Here is an 18486-nt window from a genome sequence, read left to right on the forward strand (position 1 = left end):
TTTTATACTTTGCCAGCCTCCCTTACCTCGGCTTTGGGATTCTACCCAATGTCAGGTATGCTGCAAGGGAAGACGAAGAACATAGTACAGTTTTGTACCTACCATAAATGTAGATGTTCGAGGATTCCCTTGCTGCAGTCCAATTACCTCCCTCCTTCCCCTCTGTTTTTCAGGGTGGTTGTGTAGGTGAGTTTACATGCTTATATTTTTTGTATATATTACTGTATATATTGTACATGTTTTTGGTGCAGGTTGTTTTGGGACTTGTCTTTTTGGGTCTTCTGACATCTGGGGCAAGAAAAGACTGAGGAAATGGCGTCGGTCATGCGCATTAGTACCCTGACGTACTGCCGTCAGTCTAAGTCGCCATGACCGACGTCTGCCTTATACTCTGGTATTCGGGCCGACTGGGACGCGGACTATACCCAATTGTCAGGACTGCAGCAAGGGAATCCTCGAACATCTACATTTATGGTAGGTACAAAACTGTACTTTTTCTGTACATGTTAACCAAAGTCCATGTAATACATCTGTCCATGCAAAAGACTTCAGTTGCTCATCAGTTAACTGGTGGTACAGGAGGCAAATGCTGTCTGCCAACATTTCACCCTGTCCACTTCCAAGACAAAGGTGCTTATGGATGGGAAATGCTGTTGAGCAAACACTGCTGCTGCTCCAAGCATATTTGCTACATATGTAGTTCCATAGTTTCTCGTGTGCTTTTTGCTCTTATAACGATGTGCAACTTGCTGCATGCCATCTATGATTTATGGCTATGAATCACAAGTTTCTTTTGCACACATTTACATTTCATTGTATCCTAATTTGACTCATTTAATTTGTATGTCATTATATGATTATTTGCATATTTATATACACAATTGATCATTTGCATATCTGTGTATATGCACTCACACAGATGTATCAACTTAAGTTGATCGAATGCTAAAAATATCCAGTGAAAAATATCAAAAAAGCAAAATATCAACAGAATTGAAGTTAGAACGGGGAAGAATATACAGTATGCCCTTTTCTCCACTGTAGTGTAATCTTGGAGTTGATATATTTAAGTAGCAGGAGGTGTGAGATTTGCCCCTACAAAACATTTGTTTTGGATGTGTTCAGTTTGTCCAATTTTTTTTAGATATTTTATCATGTTGTTAGTATTACATCAGTGTAGGTATACCCATATAGGAATTTTCACATGCCATTTCTCTGTAAGCTTGAAGCAGTAATTTTGACTGTGAATGTCAATGTCCCTACACATAAGTACATACACAGTGCAGCATGTTTGTGAAACTTGGTTGTAATTTATTTTTGTTGGAATTTTTAATCAGAAAAGTCCACCTAGGAATGGCTTGGTGTTAGGAAAGACCAAGGAGAAAATTTTAAGTGTTGCCATATTTGCATTGTTTTCAGTCACTGAAAATGAGTATGTGAACCTAGAAAAGGAACGATACAGCAGGGAATAAGTTAATAAAAAAAGATGTAGAAACCTTTCCAGAATGCAGTTTGCTAGCCACAAATGCAGTTTGTCACAGCAGAGTTGCTACTGCGCAGTAAAAAGTGTGTTTATCTGTACTTGGCTTTTTATTAGCAGCAGAAAGCAGCCGTATGTTTAAAGGAAAACAGAGGAAATGAAATTCATCTTGGAAAACTCAGAATGGGCTGGTACCACACTACAGTGCTAATGATGTTTGAGAGTCCAGATGTCAGCAAATCGAGGCTTTATTGGGGGGGTATGGATGCAGCTAGAGATAGTTTTCCACACATGCAGGTAAGCACAGTGGCCTGGAGTTAAGGGGGCTGAACATAATGCTTACCTTAATGCTGTAAGAATGTATGTACTACTTATCTGGAAATCCGGATACGGTTTGCCAGTATTTTAGTTGATGTGATTGTGTCAGAGTCTGTATTTTTTTTTGTGTGTGTGAATAATTTTAATAACTTTTTAAAACAATATAAAAGTGAATTATAAATAAGACATATCCCTTTATGTATGCAAATTCAAATATCTGCAGTCTCTACTGTGTATTTGTGCACATCCGCACATGTGTGTGCAAAACATGTAACTAAGTTGCAAGTATTATTGTGATTTCTGTACTTTTTTAGCAGCTGTATGAAAACTCATTACTTGGCTTTAGCCATACAACTTCCCTGAGCTGGATGTTGTAATACTACAGCTGAGTAAACAGTTATGTTTATTTATTTTTTGGATGAGAGCGTCACATTGTCAAGCGTGCAACATACTGGATGTCAAGAATCTTGAATATTAAGCTGCTCCAGTGGCATAGAGGGATAAAGCCTGGAGTGTGACTCAAGCAACTCTGGTTCTATTAGCGGCTCAGGCAACTCACGGAGCAGCAGAGAGGGATGGGAGTTACCATCCCGGGGTTGGTGGGTGTCCCTAATGGGTGTTTTTTGTAATGATCTCTACTGGAGACTGTGGGTGGTGCATAGGTAGGCATGCGTAAGAGGGGGTATAGGGCAGAGACATGTCTGAGCTGCTGCTGCAGAAGCGCAGTATGTTGTACGTCTTCATTGCATGCTCCCCTCCTCAAGCATACCACTGGGTCTGCAAGGGGAGGGGGAACAACTAGACCATAAGCAAAAATAAAAAGACCCCCCCCCCCCCAGACAGATGCTCAGGAGTGCTGATCCCCCAGATGCCTAGCTCCATGATCAGTCCCAGCATACCAGACTAAGTCCAAGGAAGGCCAAGCTGGTAAACCCAACATGGACAGGTAGCAGGCTGGTACTATGGACAGTGGATTGAGAAAAAATAAGGAAATAAAAAGAATCTTGAATGTTTCTTTTAACCCCATGTTAATATTTGTGTGTGTGTGTGTGTGTGTGTGTGTGTGTGTGTGTGTGTGTGTGTGTGTGTGTGTGTGTGTGTGTGTGTGTGTGTAGATGCATATATATTTATGTGGTAGGTTTTGTATATGTGAGTGAATGTGTGTGTATCTAGGTATTGAGTGATGCCTTCTGACTGTAAGTAGAAACTTATTCCATAATTTAGGAATACATTATATAAGGTATTTGTCCTATGCTGTTCTATTAGTGGCATTTTTAGTATGTAGGTTTCCCAACTGCTGTGAGCTCCGCCAAGTGTGCAGGGTAGACATAGACATTCAAGTTGAACCTGATCAGACATTATCTTATAGACTAACCAGAGGTCACCTCTTAGTAATGGTTAAGAAGAGCAGCATTATGACAGGCCATTCTTAAAGCCTTTCTGAATAGGTCAAGCTTTCCTAGTAAGGAGTCATAACTTTTTGAGATGTTTCAGGTAGTTTGTTCAGTGGCTAAAGAATGCAGTATAGTATTCGGTATTGAGTCAGATCATTGAGGTATAAAGTGCTCTTCCTGACAGAAGTAGACATGATATATAGGATTAGATCAAATATGGTTTTCTAACATATATACATTAAAAGTTATTGCCCCTTGATCTTTAAGGATTGTGTTTTTGCAATATGACCTTTTATTTTGTAACCATAGTTTGTGTTCTTTTCGAGAGGTTTAATGACGGTACATTTCATAATGTTAAATGTGACATCATTAGTGTTAGCGTAGGTAAGTCATTTTTGTAGTTTGTGTTCTTTTTGCCAGGTTTAATGACAGGACATTTCATAATGTTAAATGTGACATCATTAGTGTTAGCGTAGGTAAGTCATTTTTGTAGTTTGTGTTTTTTTTTTGCCAGGTTTAATGACAGTACATTTCATAATGTTAAAGGTGACATCATTAATAGCGTAGGCAAGTCATTTTTTTAGACCTGGAGAGTTTGGTATCCTTAATTGAAGAACTTTTGCCACCCAGTTTACAGTCATCATTGTGTTTGGATATTCAGAAACCATACCCAACTTTTACATCTGAAAACAGTTGGACACCACTGGGTGACCCCAATGGAGTTGACAAGTAATCCTCTGTTTTGTTTTGTTGCATTATTTTGCTTAAACTGTATCGGTCATATTAATTTGCTTGCCTTCTGACCACTGTACATCATAGCAAAAGTGCTGATCCACATCTTCTCTCAACTGGTGAATGTTTTCAGCTGCATACTATGAGGAAAGCATTTTTTTTTAAATAGTGCTACACCTACTAGCCCATCGCTGAGGGTAAAATGTAAACTTTATTCTGTGTGACATCAGCGTAGGAAAATCCTGAACTATATCCATAGACTTTAATGGGTGCACCAACACGCATAAGTAGAGTTGCATCCATTAAAGTCTGTAGATGTAATTCGTGGTATTCATATGGTGATGTCACCAAGGAATATCCTAAATTTATCATGGCACTGGTTTAATGAAATGTTTATGAAGGTTTTTATTAAAAATGGCCCAGATAAATAAGGAAGGAGGGCTGCACCTGCCTCCCCCCTGGGCTTTTGGTTATTGGCTAAAACTATATCCATCCCCTTACAGCCTTTTTTAGGAAATGTCAAAATGACAAAGCTACCAACATAGCAAAAAAAACCTCAACGCAACCTTAAGGTGTTACTGCTCAATGCTTGGAGCCTAAACAAAAACTCCTCACCCTGCAAGCTCTGTGCACTCTGGAGAATGAAAATGTCTGTGCGGTTACTGAGACTTGGTTTAAAGACACACAAAGTACTCTGCAAGTGGAAAGCTACAGTGCCCTCCAAACATTGGACCAACAGCAGCACAGACAGGGACTAAAGGTGGAGGTATCTCAATCTACATTAGCAACAAATACAACTCTAGGTTGATTAAACAGGATGATACCCTGGAGTTCATCCACATCTAAGTTTCCATAGACTACCATGTACCGGTCTGGTACAGGTCACCCTCTATGACCGATGAAGCTCTCATCTTTTATCTGATCCTACTAGTGGTGCTCACCATCCAACAAAATAGCCTATTCATGTTTTGACTTCTCCTCTGTAGACTAGGAAATGTACATTATCTCTAACTCACAAGCACACTGTTTTCTGGACTTTATCAACACAAACACCCTGGACTAGATACATCACTCTCCAAGCGGACGATCAGACATATTGGACCTAGTACTTACCAGCATGGGAGACTGTTGTAACCCCCCTTTGTCACTTCCTCATTGAAGTCAGACCACAAAGCTGTTTGCCTTGAAATAAAAATCAACCCGGAAAACCTAACTAAACTCATAACAGGAACTGTACTAAAGCAAACTACATCCAATTCATTTACAGTTTGTCAAAATTCAGAGCTCCGCCAAACCCTGAAAACACAGGCTACCTATGCAGAATTATTTACAGACACCCTGTACAGACATGTAAATGGCTGCATTGAAGCTGTTGTACCTACCAGAAGTAAGCCCAGATCTAACACCAAAAACAAACCATATTGGTGGAATCCTTACCGTAATAGGTTATATAACAAAAGAAGAAAGCATGTCCAAAATCAGAAAGAGCAACTCTAATAGAGACAAGAGCTCTCTGGCTCAACTAAACAAGAAGCTAGGTGGCCTAATGAAGTCCAACAAGGCCAGTTACGACATTGGGATAGCCTCCCAGGCTAGGGACAATCACAAGGCCTTCTTATGCTATGTCAGGAATCTTGTGAAGCGCGCTTTCTATTAATTACTCTTGGACATGCAGAATGTGTTGTCTGTCCTTAGTCACGTGCAGCTGTTACCCTTCAGAGAATGCTTTAATATTCAGTAGGTGTGATATCCCCTTAAAACCATGTTGTTCAATATGTAACAGAGGTTGGTCTCTGGTGCCATTTGAGGTAAGTTATGCTGTGGCTGTTGTAATTTTAGGCAAATTGTGCTATAGCTGTTGTAATTTTTCATAGAATACTGACCAGATAACTGGTCTAAAATTTGCCTAATATTACCAATTCACAAGGGGTGTGTGGGTGTGTGTATGAGTACCACTACAGCCTGCTCTCATTGGTCAGGGATGTGTGGATATATAAATAATTTGTTTAACAAGACCGATGGAGTTTAGTTGACTTCCTTGGTCCTGTATTAGAAACCATGTGGTATATTGTTTGCCCCCTAATAAAACTTGAGTTTTTAATTTTATATTAACAGTTATCATAGTTATGGTTATATAAGGGGTGTTTGCCCTTGTCTTTCTAGAATTCATTTACCTTGTGTTATTGTGAAGTTTACACAACTTTTATGCAAGTACACTTCCAATGTCCTCTGTGTGACTGTTTTGGTTTGCTGTAAATGTACAGACTAATGCTTTTATTTGCCAAGACTTCAGAAACAGGGTTTAGCAATACGCTCTTCAAAAAGCAATTCAGTCCATGAAGAAGTATAGTTTATAGCTCAGGACTACAGAATGAAGGGCCAAAGGTTCAGTGCTCATCACTGAGTGGTCAGTAATGTAGATTTGCAAAGATCAGCTGTCCTGAATGTCAGCCAAAGCTCTACTAATGTCCGTTAGTTTCAGTTTTATTCCTACCAAAACATAAGTGTGATTTTAATGGCAACAATTAAAAAAAAATTAGGTTGAGGAGAAAAAAAAAAGAAGCAAGTCTGGTTTTCACAGCTAACATCATTACTTTAAATAATGGTAGACAGCTTCCCAGCACTATTGTGTTTTATATGTAATATGCACACCATTTATGGATTCCTATGTAAAGTGTTTAATTACTTTCTTGATAAAGAGATTTATTCTTTTACACTTTGTATGTTTTTTAGAGAAGCGCACACTCAATTCATTTTGTGCTGTTGGAGGAACCAGGAAAATAAAAACTATTTCATTAAAATAAATTAAATGAATTAAATAATGTTAAATGAAGTATGTTATATTTGGTGTCTCAGTAGCTATAGTGGTGTTTAACCCAATGATGTTGTAAATTGTAAAACGAAGGGCAATGTTTCTTGTATGTGAAGTATGCACATGAAAAAAATGGATAGGTATATATTTTTTCTTTGAGTAACTCCATCACTATATAAACATACTATTGTTATGTAAATATTTCAGTAATAAATATGTTTGCATAAAAAAATGCACAGCTGTACTTTCTAGTGCATCTAGGATGGTAACATTTTAAAGGATGTACAGCTTACAGCAGTAACACAATAACAAGCCATATATGTGTATATAGCAAAGCTGCAGGAAAAAGTAAGACCGAATTGTATAACACTTGATTACAGCAGTGTTGCATGTTAGTGGCTGTTGTAAACTGTCATAGCATAAGACTTGAGTGATTGAATGCAACCTTCTTCTTCTTCTTTCGGCTTTTTCCCGGTCAGGGGTCGCCACAGCGGATCACCTTGTCCGCACATTGAATGGCAGTGGAGTTTTACGGTGTCGAGTTGCCAGCCCGGCGCCCAACCTTCCACAGAAGGCACACTCACACGCACACCTAGGGCCAATTTAGAGTGTCCAATCCACCTGCAGCATGTCTTTGGGATGTGGGAGGAAACCGGAGCACCCGGAGGAAACCCACGCGACCACAGGGAGGACATGCAGACTCCGCACAGAAGGCACCCCAGCCAGGGATCGAACCGGAGAACCTCTTGCTGTGAGGCGGCAATGCTAACCACTGCACCACCGTGGCCGCCCTTGAGTGATTGAATGCAACCATCTTTAAATATTATTTACTGATTTTCATGACTGTATGTTATAAAAATGTACTGTTGGCATACAGTTGTTGTTTTCTCCTTTCCATATGCTGATAACTGTCATTACAACACTGATCTGACCATTTTCATTCTCCTCTATACAGACATGCGGAGGCTTGGTAGTAAGTCATTGATATGAAGTATAGCTAGTATAGTGTCAAATATAGCAACATGAGAAACTCTGTGTGCATGTACGCATGTGGAAAATATAGGCACAGGCCCCCAAACTGTCAACAGCACCTATTACCACCGTTTTCACTGTAACTATAACAGGATCCTTCTTCAGGGTACTTCTGGTAATCTCATTTTAAATTGAAGATACTTAAATTTCTGAAAATCAAATCCAATGTCGTGATTATTTTATTGCTTAGCACGTATTTAATTCTAAGATTCTTTCAATAATATGAACATGACGTATTGATAATACCAAAACGTTAAATTGTCTTTTCCATATTCTTCTTCTTTCGGCTTTTTCCCGGTTAGGGGTTGCCACAGCGGATCATCTGTCCGCTCATGATTGGCAGTGGAGTTTTACGGTGTCGAGATCCCAGCCCGGCGCCCAACCTTCCACAGGAGGCACACACGTGCACACTCACACCTAGGGCCAATTTAGAGTGTCCAGTTCACCTACTGCTTGTCTTTGGGATGTGGGAGGAAACCCACGCGACCACATGGAGGACATACAGACTCCGCACAGAAGACACCCCAGCCGAGAATTGAACCGGAGAACCTCTTGCTGTGAGGTGGCAATGCTAACCGCTGCACCACCGTGGCCACCCAAATTGTCTTTTCCATATAAGGCTGCTAAAAGTTTTCTGTGGGTGATACATTGCTACCATTAGTAGCTTTGCATTGTGATGCATCTCTGAGACAGGATCAGTTTTGTTTTCAGAATAATATTGTAGGACTTACGTGCTACAGGAAGTTTCATTTTGCAATAACAAGGACATAATTAAACATTTCATCTTTTGCTCAGCATTTCCACAGATATGCATCACTTTGCCAATAATCTGATTGAAGAAAATCCTCACATGGACAGTTAATAAAATTTTAAGTAGCTGTATGACAAATGGTTGATTTACTGAATAGCGACCACTGAAATGGTTTGGATATGTAAAATAAGTTTATTTTATTCACAAAAGAGATTTACAATTTGGTAAACCAGTTATAGCTCTGCGTTAAAAAAAAAAAAAAAAAAAACATTCTCCATATGGGAAGGCTTTTGTGGTAGCATCCAGTCTGGAGGTAATATTTCAACGATGTCACTGTCACATAAGCAGACTAGACTGGACTGGATCTAAGACCATAGCATTGTTGCAAAGTACTCATCATCACCTGACAAAGAAAATAAAAAAGGCTCAAGCTCTACGCCATCGCATATCGCTTACTCCGAGGCGACTTCTGCCTAACGTACAAAGCCATGTCCAACCCATATCTGATGGACATGCTACACTTAAAGAAATCCCAATCTCTCCGAGCCACACGCTCCAGGGACCAAAACCTTGTTGCCATAATAAACAGAACATGCTGGAGGGATAGATTCCTGTCCCAGAGACTTCCCCTGCTCTGGAATAGGCTGCCCATTCATGTCAAGCAAAGCTCCTCATTAGCCCTCTTTAAGAGAAATCTTGACAATTGGATGGGTAATAGGAAATTCACCCCAGTAATCACTGCTGTGGCTCTGCTCGACAGGGGCACAGGAAAATAATTTTCTTGTGTGGCGAAAGCCAGGGAACTCGTTTGGCTAGGCTTGTATAGGCCCTAGGGCCGATAGCCTAGTACTTACATATGAACACTGCAAACAGGATTTTACATTTCTTAGATACAAGATGCATCTGACCTGCCCTGTTTGTCAGTGAAGATGCAAAGCTGAGATGTATGGAGTGAGGGAGAGAGAAAGGGTGTCTGTGTGTGCATGCACGCATGCACACATGCTCTGCCAGACAGAGTGGGCATAGGAATAGAGATAGGAGGAGATGGAAATCTTGTACTTAATGCATCTGTATGTACACACACATGAGTGTGAGTCCAAGTAGTAGTAATACAGTGTTTAAATGAGTGACGTGGCAAGAGTAAGGCAAGAAAGCTGAAAACTGCTACCTAGGTAGAAAGTTATGGAAAACTCTCTATTTTGAAAAAATGCAGGCTTCAGTATATGCCCCACTCATAGCCGGCCTTAGGCATAGGCCAACTAGGCTGCTGCCTAGGGTGCCACACTAGCAGGGGCGCTTTTCCAGTATTTATTTAATGTAGGTAGACCAGGATGGGGGCACCAGGTGGTGTGGGGGCGCCGTGGAGCCCTTTTGCCTAGGGCACCAGTTGACCTAAGGCCGCTTCTGGCCCTACTAGATCTGATTTTGCCTCTTCCATCCTCCTCAACTGATGGATTATTGGATCCATATGAAAGTGACACTGGGAGTGTTCAGACATATGGTTCCGAGGCTCAGACATTTCCCTTACCTATAATCTCCCTCTGTCATCGCAACACCTCAGATCTCATTTGCTTCTTGTACACTTCAGATGTGGCCTTTGACTCAGTGCTTGGTTCTTCACCTTTTTCAGATAAATGCACTTTTTATTTCTGAGATTTTCGACTCTGGTCATAGTATTTTCTGCTTAGCCTTATCCTCGCTTCAGTTCAGAAGCTCAGCTTTTTTCTTTGTTTGGGGTGTTTTATTTTTCCCCATTCCTACCTTTACACCCCCCCCCCCCAATAAAAACAAAAAAGTATTTTCTTTGTAGTGTAGTTTTTAGTGTTCGATTTTGTGGTGGTAGTCTTTTGGGTAATACTGCTCAGCACAGATCCTCGTGGTGGCCAGCAGAGTAATCCAAGCTTCAGAGAGCTAAAAAAGCGACTTTACCTGATTTAAGTATAATTTTTGTGGCTTTCCACTTCTATTTATCTAGCAACTGTATTTCGCCTGCTTGCTGATACATTGTTACTGTTTTTCTGCATTTATTCTGTTTTTGCACTTGTTTCTCAATTTGTTACTTTTAAAATCTGTAACTGTTGCAAATTGTTTGTGTAGGCTGTGATAGCCGATTTATAGCATTTATAAGTGTTTACTGTATCTGTTTCTGCTTGTTTTCTGAAAAAAAAAAAAAAAAAATATCTCTTGTTTTCCCGCCTTACTAAGCTAGAATAGTCCAGTTTCAGAGCTTGCTGATCCCTGGGCTTTGTTTGCAGTTCCTGTTACTGAATCTTTACCTAATTTGGAACAAAGGAGGTTCCCTTGTTAAAACCAGTGGGAGTGGGAAGCATTGAGCTGCCTGTTGGTCCAGTTTTGTGAGGTTTCAGCCAGTAACTTGTAGTTTATTGGTCGTTTTGGGCCAGTTCCTAGCTTCTTTCAGCCCCCTGATATAAAAAACGCTAAACGCTGCTTATGGCTTGTACCTACTCAGCACAGATCCTCGTGGTGGCCAGCAGAGTAATCCAAGCCTCAGAGAGCTAAAAAAGCGACTTTACCTGATTTAAGTATAATTTTGTGGCTTTCCACTTCTATTTATCTAGCAACTGTATTTCGCCTGCTTGCTGATACATTGTTACTGTTTTTCTGCATTTATTCTGTTTTTGCACTTGTTTCTCAATTTGTTACTTTTAAAATCTGTAACTGTTGCAAATTGTTTGTGTAGGCTGTGATAGCCGATTTATAGCATTTATAAGTGTTTACTGTATCTGTTTCTGCTTGTTTTCTGAAAAAAAAAAAAAAATATCTCTTGTTTTCCCGCCTTACTAAGCTAGAATAGTCCAGTTTCAGAGCTTGCTGATCCCTGGGCTTTGTTTGCAGTTCCTGTTACTGAATCTTTACCTAATTTGGAACAAAGGAGGTTCCCTTGTTAAAACCAGTGGGAGTGGGAAGCATTGAGCTGCCTGTTGGTCCAGTTTTGTGAGGTTTCAGCCAGTAACTTGTAGTTTATTGGTCGTTTTGGGCCAGTTCCTAGCTTCTTTCAGCCCCCTGATATAAAAAACGCTAAACGCGCGTTTTTTGGCTTGTACCTACTCAGCACAGATCCTCGTGGTGGCCAGCAGAGTAATCCAAGCTTCAGAGAGCTAAAAAAGCGACTTTACCTGATTTAAGTATAATTTTTGTGGCTTTCCACTTCTATTTATCTAGCAACTGTATTTCGCCTGCTTGCTGATACATTGTTACTGTTTTTCTGCATTTATTCTGTTTTTGCACTTGTTTCTCAATTTGTTACTTTTAAAATCTGTAACTGTTGCAAATTGTTTGTGTAGGCTGTGATAGCCGATTTATAGCATTTATAAGTGTTTACTGTATCTGTTTCTGCTTGTTTTCTGGAAAAAAAAAAAAAAAAAAATATCTCTTGTTTTCCCGCCTTACTAAGCTAGAATAGTCCAGTTTCAGAGCTTGCTGATCCCTGGGCTTTGTTTGCAGTTCCTGTTACTGAATCTTTACCTAATTTGGAACAAAGGAGGTTCCCTTGCTTACCAGTGGGAGTGGGAAGCATTGAGCTGCCTGTTGGTCCAGTTTTGTGAGGTTTCAGCCAGTAACTTGTAGTTTATTGGTCGCTTTGGGCCAGTTCCTAGCTTCTTTCAGCCCCTGATATAAAAAACGCTAAACGGGGGGTTTGTGGCTTGTACCTACTCAGCACAGATCCTCGTGGTGGCCAGCAGAGTAATCCAAGCTTCAGAGAGCTAAAAAAGCGACTTTACCTGATTTAAGTATAATTTTGTGGCTTTCCACTTCTATTTATCTAGCAACTGTATTTCGCCTGCTTGCTGATACATTGTTACTGTTTTTCTGCATTTATTCTGTTTTTGCACTTGTTTCTCAATTTGTTACTTTTAAAATCTGTAACTGTTGCAAATTGTTTGTATAGGCTGTGATAGCCGATTTATAGCATTTATAAGTGTTTACTGTATCTGTTTCTGCTTGTTTTCTGAAAAAAAAAAAAAAAAATATCTCTTGTTTTCCCGCCTTACTAAGCTAGAATAGTCCAGTTTCAGAGCTTGCTGATCCCTGGGCTTTGTTTGCAGTTCCTGTTACTGAATCTTTACCTAATTTGGAACAAAGGAGGTTCCCTTGCTTACCAGTGGGAGTGGGAAGCATTGAGCTGCCTGTTGGTCCAGTTTTGTGAGGTTTCAGCCAGTAACTTGTAGTTTATTGGTCGCTTTGGGCCAGTTCCTAGCTTCTTTCAGCCCCCTGATATAAAAAACGCTAAACGCGGGTTTTTTGGCTTGTACCTACTCAGCACAGATCCTCGTGGTGGCCAGCAGAGTAATCCAAGCTTCAGAGAGCTAAAAAGCGACTTTACCTGATTTAAGTATAATTTTTGTGGCTTTCCACTTCTATTTATCTAGCAACTGTATTTCGCCTGCTTGCTGATACATTGTTACTGTTTTTCTGCATTTATTCTGTTTTTGCACTTGTTTCTCAATTTGTTACTTTTAAAATCTGTAACTGTTGCAAATTGTTTGTGTAGGCTGTGATAGCCGATTTATAGCATTTATAAGTGTTTACTGTATCTGTTTCTGCTTGTTTTCTGAAAAAAAAAAAAAAAAAATCTCTTGTTTTCCGCCTTACTAAGCTAGAATAGTCCAGTTTCAGAGCTTGCTGATCCCTGGGCTTTGTTTGCAGTTCCTGTTACTGAATCTTTACCTAATTTGGAACAAAGGAGGTTCCCTTGCTTACCAGTGGGAGTGGGAAGCATTGAGCTGCCTGTTGGTCCAGTTTTGTGAGGTTTCAGCCAGTAACTTGTAGTTTATTGGTCGTTTTGGCCCAGTTCCTAGCTTCTTTCAGCCCCCTGATATAAAAAACGCTAAACGCGTTTTTTGGCTTGTACCTACTCAGCACAGATCCTCGTGGTGGCCAGCAGAGTAATCCAAGCTTCAGAGAGCTAAAAAGCGACTTTACCTGATTTAAGTATAATTTTTGTGGCTTTCCACTTCTATTTATCTAGCAACTGTATTTCGCCTGCTTGCTGATACATTGTTACTGTTTTTCTGCATTTATTCTGTTTTTGCACTTGTTTCTCAATTTGTTACTTTTAAAATCTGTAACTGTTGCAAATTGTTTGTGTAGGCTGTGATAGCCGATTTATAGCATTTATAAGTGTTTACTGTATCTGTTTCTGCTTGTTTACTGAAAAAAAAAAAAAAAAAATATCTCTTGTTTTCCCGCCTTACTAAGCTAGAATAGTCCAGTTTCAGAGCTTGCTGATCCCTGGGCTTTGTTTGCAGTTCCTGTTACTGAATCTTTACCTAATTTGGAACAAAGGAGGTTCCCTTGCTTACCAGTGGGAGTGGGAAGCATTGAGCTGCCTGTTGGTCCAGTTTTGTGAGGTTTCAGCCAGTAACTTGTAGTTTATTGGTCGCTTTGGGCCAGTTCCTAGCTTCTTTCAGCCCCCTGATATAAAAAACGCTAAACGCTGCTTTTGGCTTGTACCTACTCAGCACAGATCCTCGTGGTGGCCAGCAGAGTAATCCAAGCTTCAGAGAGCTAAAAAGCGACTTTACCTGATTTAAGTATAATTTTTGTGGCTTTCCACTTCTATTTATCTAGCAACTGTATTTCGCCTGCTTGCTGATACATTGTTACTGTTTTTCTGCATTTATTCTGTTTTTGCACTTGTTTCTCAATTTGTTACTTTTAAAATCTGTAACTGTTGCAAATTGTTTGTGTAGGCTGTGATAGCCGATTTATAGCATTTATAAGTGTTTACTGTATCTGTTTCTGCTTGTTTTCTGAAAAAAAAAAAAAAAATATCTCTTGTTTTCCGCCTTACTAAGCTAGAATAGTCCAGTTTCAGAGCTTGCTGATCCCTGGGCTTTGTTTGCAGTTCCTGTTACTGAATCTTTACCTAATTTGGAACAAAGGAGGTTCCCTTGCTTACCAGTGGGAGTGGGAAGCATTGAGCTGCCTGTTGGTCCAGTTTTGTGAGGTTTCAGCCAGTAACTTGTAGTTTATTGGTCGTTTTGGGCCAGTTCCTAGCTTCTTTCAGCCCCCTGATATAAAAAACGCTAAACGCGTGTTTTTTGGCTTGTACCTACTCAGCACAGATCCTCGTGGTGGCCAGCAGAGTAATCCAAGCTTCAGAGAGCTAAAAAGCGACTTTACCTGATTTAAGTATAATTTTTGTGGCTTTCCACTTCTATTTATCTAGCAACTGTATTTCGCCTGCTTGCTGATACATTGTTACTGTTTTTCTGCATTTATTCTGTTTTTGCACTTGTTTCTCAATTTGTTACTTTTAAAATCTGTAACTGTTGCAAATTGTTTGTGTAGGCTGTGATAGCCGATTTATAGCATTTATAAGTGTTTACTGTATCTGTTTCTGCTTGTTTTTGAAAAAAAAAAAAAAAAAAATTTCTCTTGTTTTCCCGCCTTACTAAGCTAGAATAGTCCAGTTTCAGAGCTTGCTGATCCCTGGGCTTTGTTTGCAGTTCCTGTTACTGAATCTTTACCTAATTTGGAACAAAGGAGGTTCCCTTGCTTACCAGTGGGAGTGGGAAGCATTGAGCTGCCTGTTGGTCCAGTTTTGTGAGGTTTCAGCCAGTAACTTGTAGTTTATTGGTGGTTTTGGGCCAGTTCCTAGCTTCTTTCAGCCCCTGGTATAAAAACGCTAAACGCTGCGTTTTGGCTTGTACCTACTCAGCACAGATCCTCGTGGTGGCCAGCAGAGTAATCCAAGCTTCAGAGAGCTAAAAAAGCGACTTTACCTGATTTAAGTATAATTTTTGTGGCTTTCCACTTCTATTTATCTAGCAACTGTATTTCGCCTGCTTGCTGATACATTGTTACTGTTTTTCTGCATTTATTCTGTTTTTGCACTTGTTTCTCAATTTGTTACTTTTAAAATCTGTAACTGTTGCAAATTGTTTGTGTAGGCTGTGATAGCCGATTTATAGCATTTATAAGTGTTTACTGTATCTGTTTCTGCTTGTTTTTAAAAAACCAAAAAAAATTTCTCTTGTTTTCCCGCCTTACTAAGCTAGAATAGTCCAGTTTCAGAGCTTGCTGATCCCTGGGCTTTGTTTGCAGTTCCTGTTACTGAATCTTTACCTAATTTGGAACAAAGGAGGTTCCCTTGCTTACCAGTGGGAGTGGGAAGCATTGAGCTGCCTGTTGGTCCAGTTTTGTGAGGTTTCAGCCAGTAACTTGTAGTTTATTGGTCGCTGTGGCCTCGTTCCTAGCTTCTTTCAGCCCCCTGATATAAAAAACGCTAAACGCGCGTTTGCGCGATTTAGCGCGGAGCTGCTACTGTTGCACACTAGGGCAGCGCCGGTTAAGCAGATTTAAACTATTAGGGCTACCTAAATTACACTCTTCAAATTTTCCCTTAAAACTACCGTCCTCGAACTATACTACTGATCTAATCAGCGTATCCTATAACTAAAAGATCATCTCTACTTGACTCCAAGTAGACTATTCTCTATCTGTTAAACCTAGCACTTGATCCTACAGTACTTATTACCTTGATACGGCACTCTTGTCATAGATAGTACCCCAAAAGGCAACCCCCATTTCTCGGTCACCCACATCCCCGAATCTTTTTAAAGTTTTTGTCTATCCTTCTAGCATGTCGAGGGATCAGTTGCTAGTGTCCTCTCCTGCTCAGCTGGTGAACCTGGGAATATTGAGGCAATGTTACAATTGCCTCATGTACACAGACAACCCTCTCCTCCTCCCACAAAACACAAATACATGCGAGATGCAACTATACGGCCAAACTGGAGGCTGAGCTCTCTCAACATAGGACTGGCAAGACCAGTCAGGAGGAGAAGGTTACCCACACACACTATAGACCCAGTCTCACATAGTACCATTACAACCTCAAATCATACACATAAACACACAAAGACATACTCGGAGGCTCTGATCAAAAATCTACCAAAACAGCAGAGGCCACCAAAGCAGACACCCAAACAACCACCACCTCAGAACACAACACCTGCAACACATAGACCTCACAGTCAGAGTGCCAAACAGTCACAGCCCTTAAGGCCAAACACAATGCCAGACACACTAGTCATTGGTGACTCCATAGTCAGACACACTGACGTCCCGCTCACCAGACTGAGTAAGGAGAAGGTCACAGTAAGCTGTCTGTCGGGCGCTAGAATCCGCCACATAACGCAAGCACTCGGGTCTCTCAACAGCAGGTACAAATATGACTCAGTCATTGTCCACGCTGGTGTAAACGACCTGAGACGTACCTCCTTGGACTACATGAAAAGAGACATTGAGGAGCTCTCTGATTATGTAGCCCAGGCAGGTATGACCCTGACCTTGAGCAGTATCCTACCTTCACCAAGAATGATGCCACAATACAGAGATAAGATGATCAGCTTTAACAATTGGCTTAAACACTGGTGTCATTCAAAGGGGATCCAGTATCTGTCTGCCTGGGATGACATGCTGGACAAGCCACGCTGCTTCGCAAGGGACCGCTTGCACCTGTCACCCCTGGGATTCCGGATATTGGCAAAGGCTCTTGCCACCCCCATAGTGCCTTTTTAGGCAAGGCTCAAATTCTAAACCTACCACCCTAGAACACAAAAAGGAAAAAACTAAGGGTAATGCTGCTCAATGCCAGAAGTCTAAATCTCAAAATGCACGCACTCGAGGACCTTCTCAGTATGGAGAACATCGATGTCTGTGCTGTGACAGAAACCTGGTTCAAGGCTCCTGAGAGCACCCCAGCGCTATCAGGTTTTACCTCATATAAAATCCGGACAATACCAAGAAAGGAGGAGGGGTATCCATATTCATCAAGGACACCCACACCTCAAGACTGGTGGCAACGCATGATGCATCGGAGACCATCCAGGTGCAATTAACCATAGGCAAGACTGCTCTGCAAATTGTAGCATGTTACAGGCCACCCTCACAAACTCAGGAACCTCACATGGCCTTCCTGAAAACACTAGAGGGGATAAATGTATCACCAAACACCATCATACTAGGTGACTTCAATTACCCTAATATAGACTGGGAACACTACTCAAGCCCAAACACCCTAGCCCAAAAGTTCCTGGAATTCATAAACTCAAATGCCATGGAACAACTAGTCACCATCCCCACAAGAGGAGATAACATACTTGATCTCATCATCACGAACATGGGAGCACAATGTTCAACACCGGAAGTATACCCCTCACTGGTGAGATCAGATCACAAACTAATCTCGCTGGAGGTCCTCATCCCACCCCCACCTGAAATAAAAAAGACCACAGTAAAGAACTTCTCAAAAGCCGACTTCACACTTTTAAAGACTAGTGTGGTCTCCTTTAAGGCCCCCGAACCGGCGGAAAACAGTACTCAAGCCGCTGAATCACTTACAAATGCCTTCTACCAGCACCTGCAGGACTGCATGTATAAGGCAATCCCAAGCAAAACAAAGACTCTTTGTACCAAAGGCAAGCGCCCAGTCTGGTGGACCCCAGCCATAAACAAACTCTACAACAAAAGGAGGAAGCTACTACAAGATAGAGCAAAATCCTTAAAAGGTAAGACACCCTTGATCACTATAAGTAAAAACTAAGAGCTCTCATAAAATCATCCAAAGCAAATTTCGAGAGAAAAATAGCTAAAGACTCAAAAGACAATCATAAGGCCTTCTTTAGCTATGTTAGAAACCTAGGAGGAAACTCCCAGATATGCTCAGAACTAGTTCAAAATGATGTGAAGATTACTGATCCTACAGACATTGCCAACATACTGGCTGACAGGTTCAGTGCAAACTTCTCCCCTCCCCAAAAGGAGAGATATCTATACCAAACGATTGCAGCCCCCAAACATCTCCAGCCCAAGTGAGAACTGCTCTCTCCAAAGCAAAAACACAGCATCCATGGGACCTGATGGTGTCCCCGGCTGTGTGCTCCACGAACTCAATGAGGAATTAAACCCACAGCTAGGACAGCTGTTTAATCAAAGT

The 18486-nt window shown here is 40.8% G+C and overlaps 1 protein-coding gene across 5 annotated transcripts in view; it reads left to right on the forward strand.

Moving 5' to 3' along the window:
• LOC122797160 (cell wall protein DAN4-like) overlaps window positions 1–18486 on the forward strand; it is an 800950-nt gene that overhangs the window by 305957 nt on the left and 476507 nt on the right. The window contains exon 4 of one of the 5 annotated variants that reach the window (XM_044065974.1): window positions 1598–1777. The exons of the other annotated variants lie outside the window; for them this stretch is intronic. The gene's annotated coding sequence lies outside the window, so the exon portion shown is untranslated. The remainder of the gene's footprint in view (window positions 1–1597; window positions 1778–18486) is intronic. 5 annotated transcript variants of the gene reach the window in all.

The sequence above is a fragment of the Protopterus annectens genome, chromosome 3.part0 (assembly GCF_019279795.1).
Source record: "Protopterus annectens isolate FY-2018-M chromosome 3.part0, PAN1.0, whole genome shotgun sequence".
Lineage (NCBI taxonomy): Eukaryota > Metazoa > Chordata > Ceratodontiformes > Protopteridae > Protopterus > Protopterus annectens.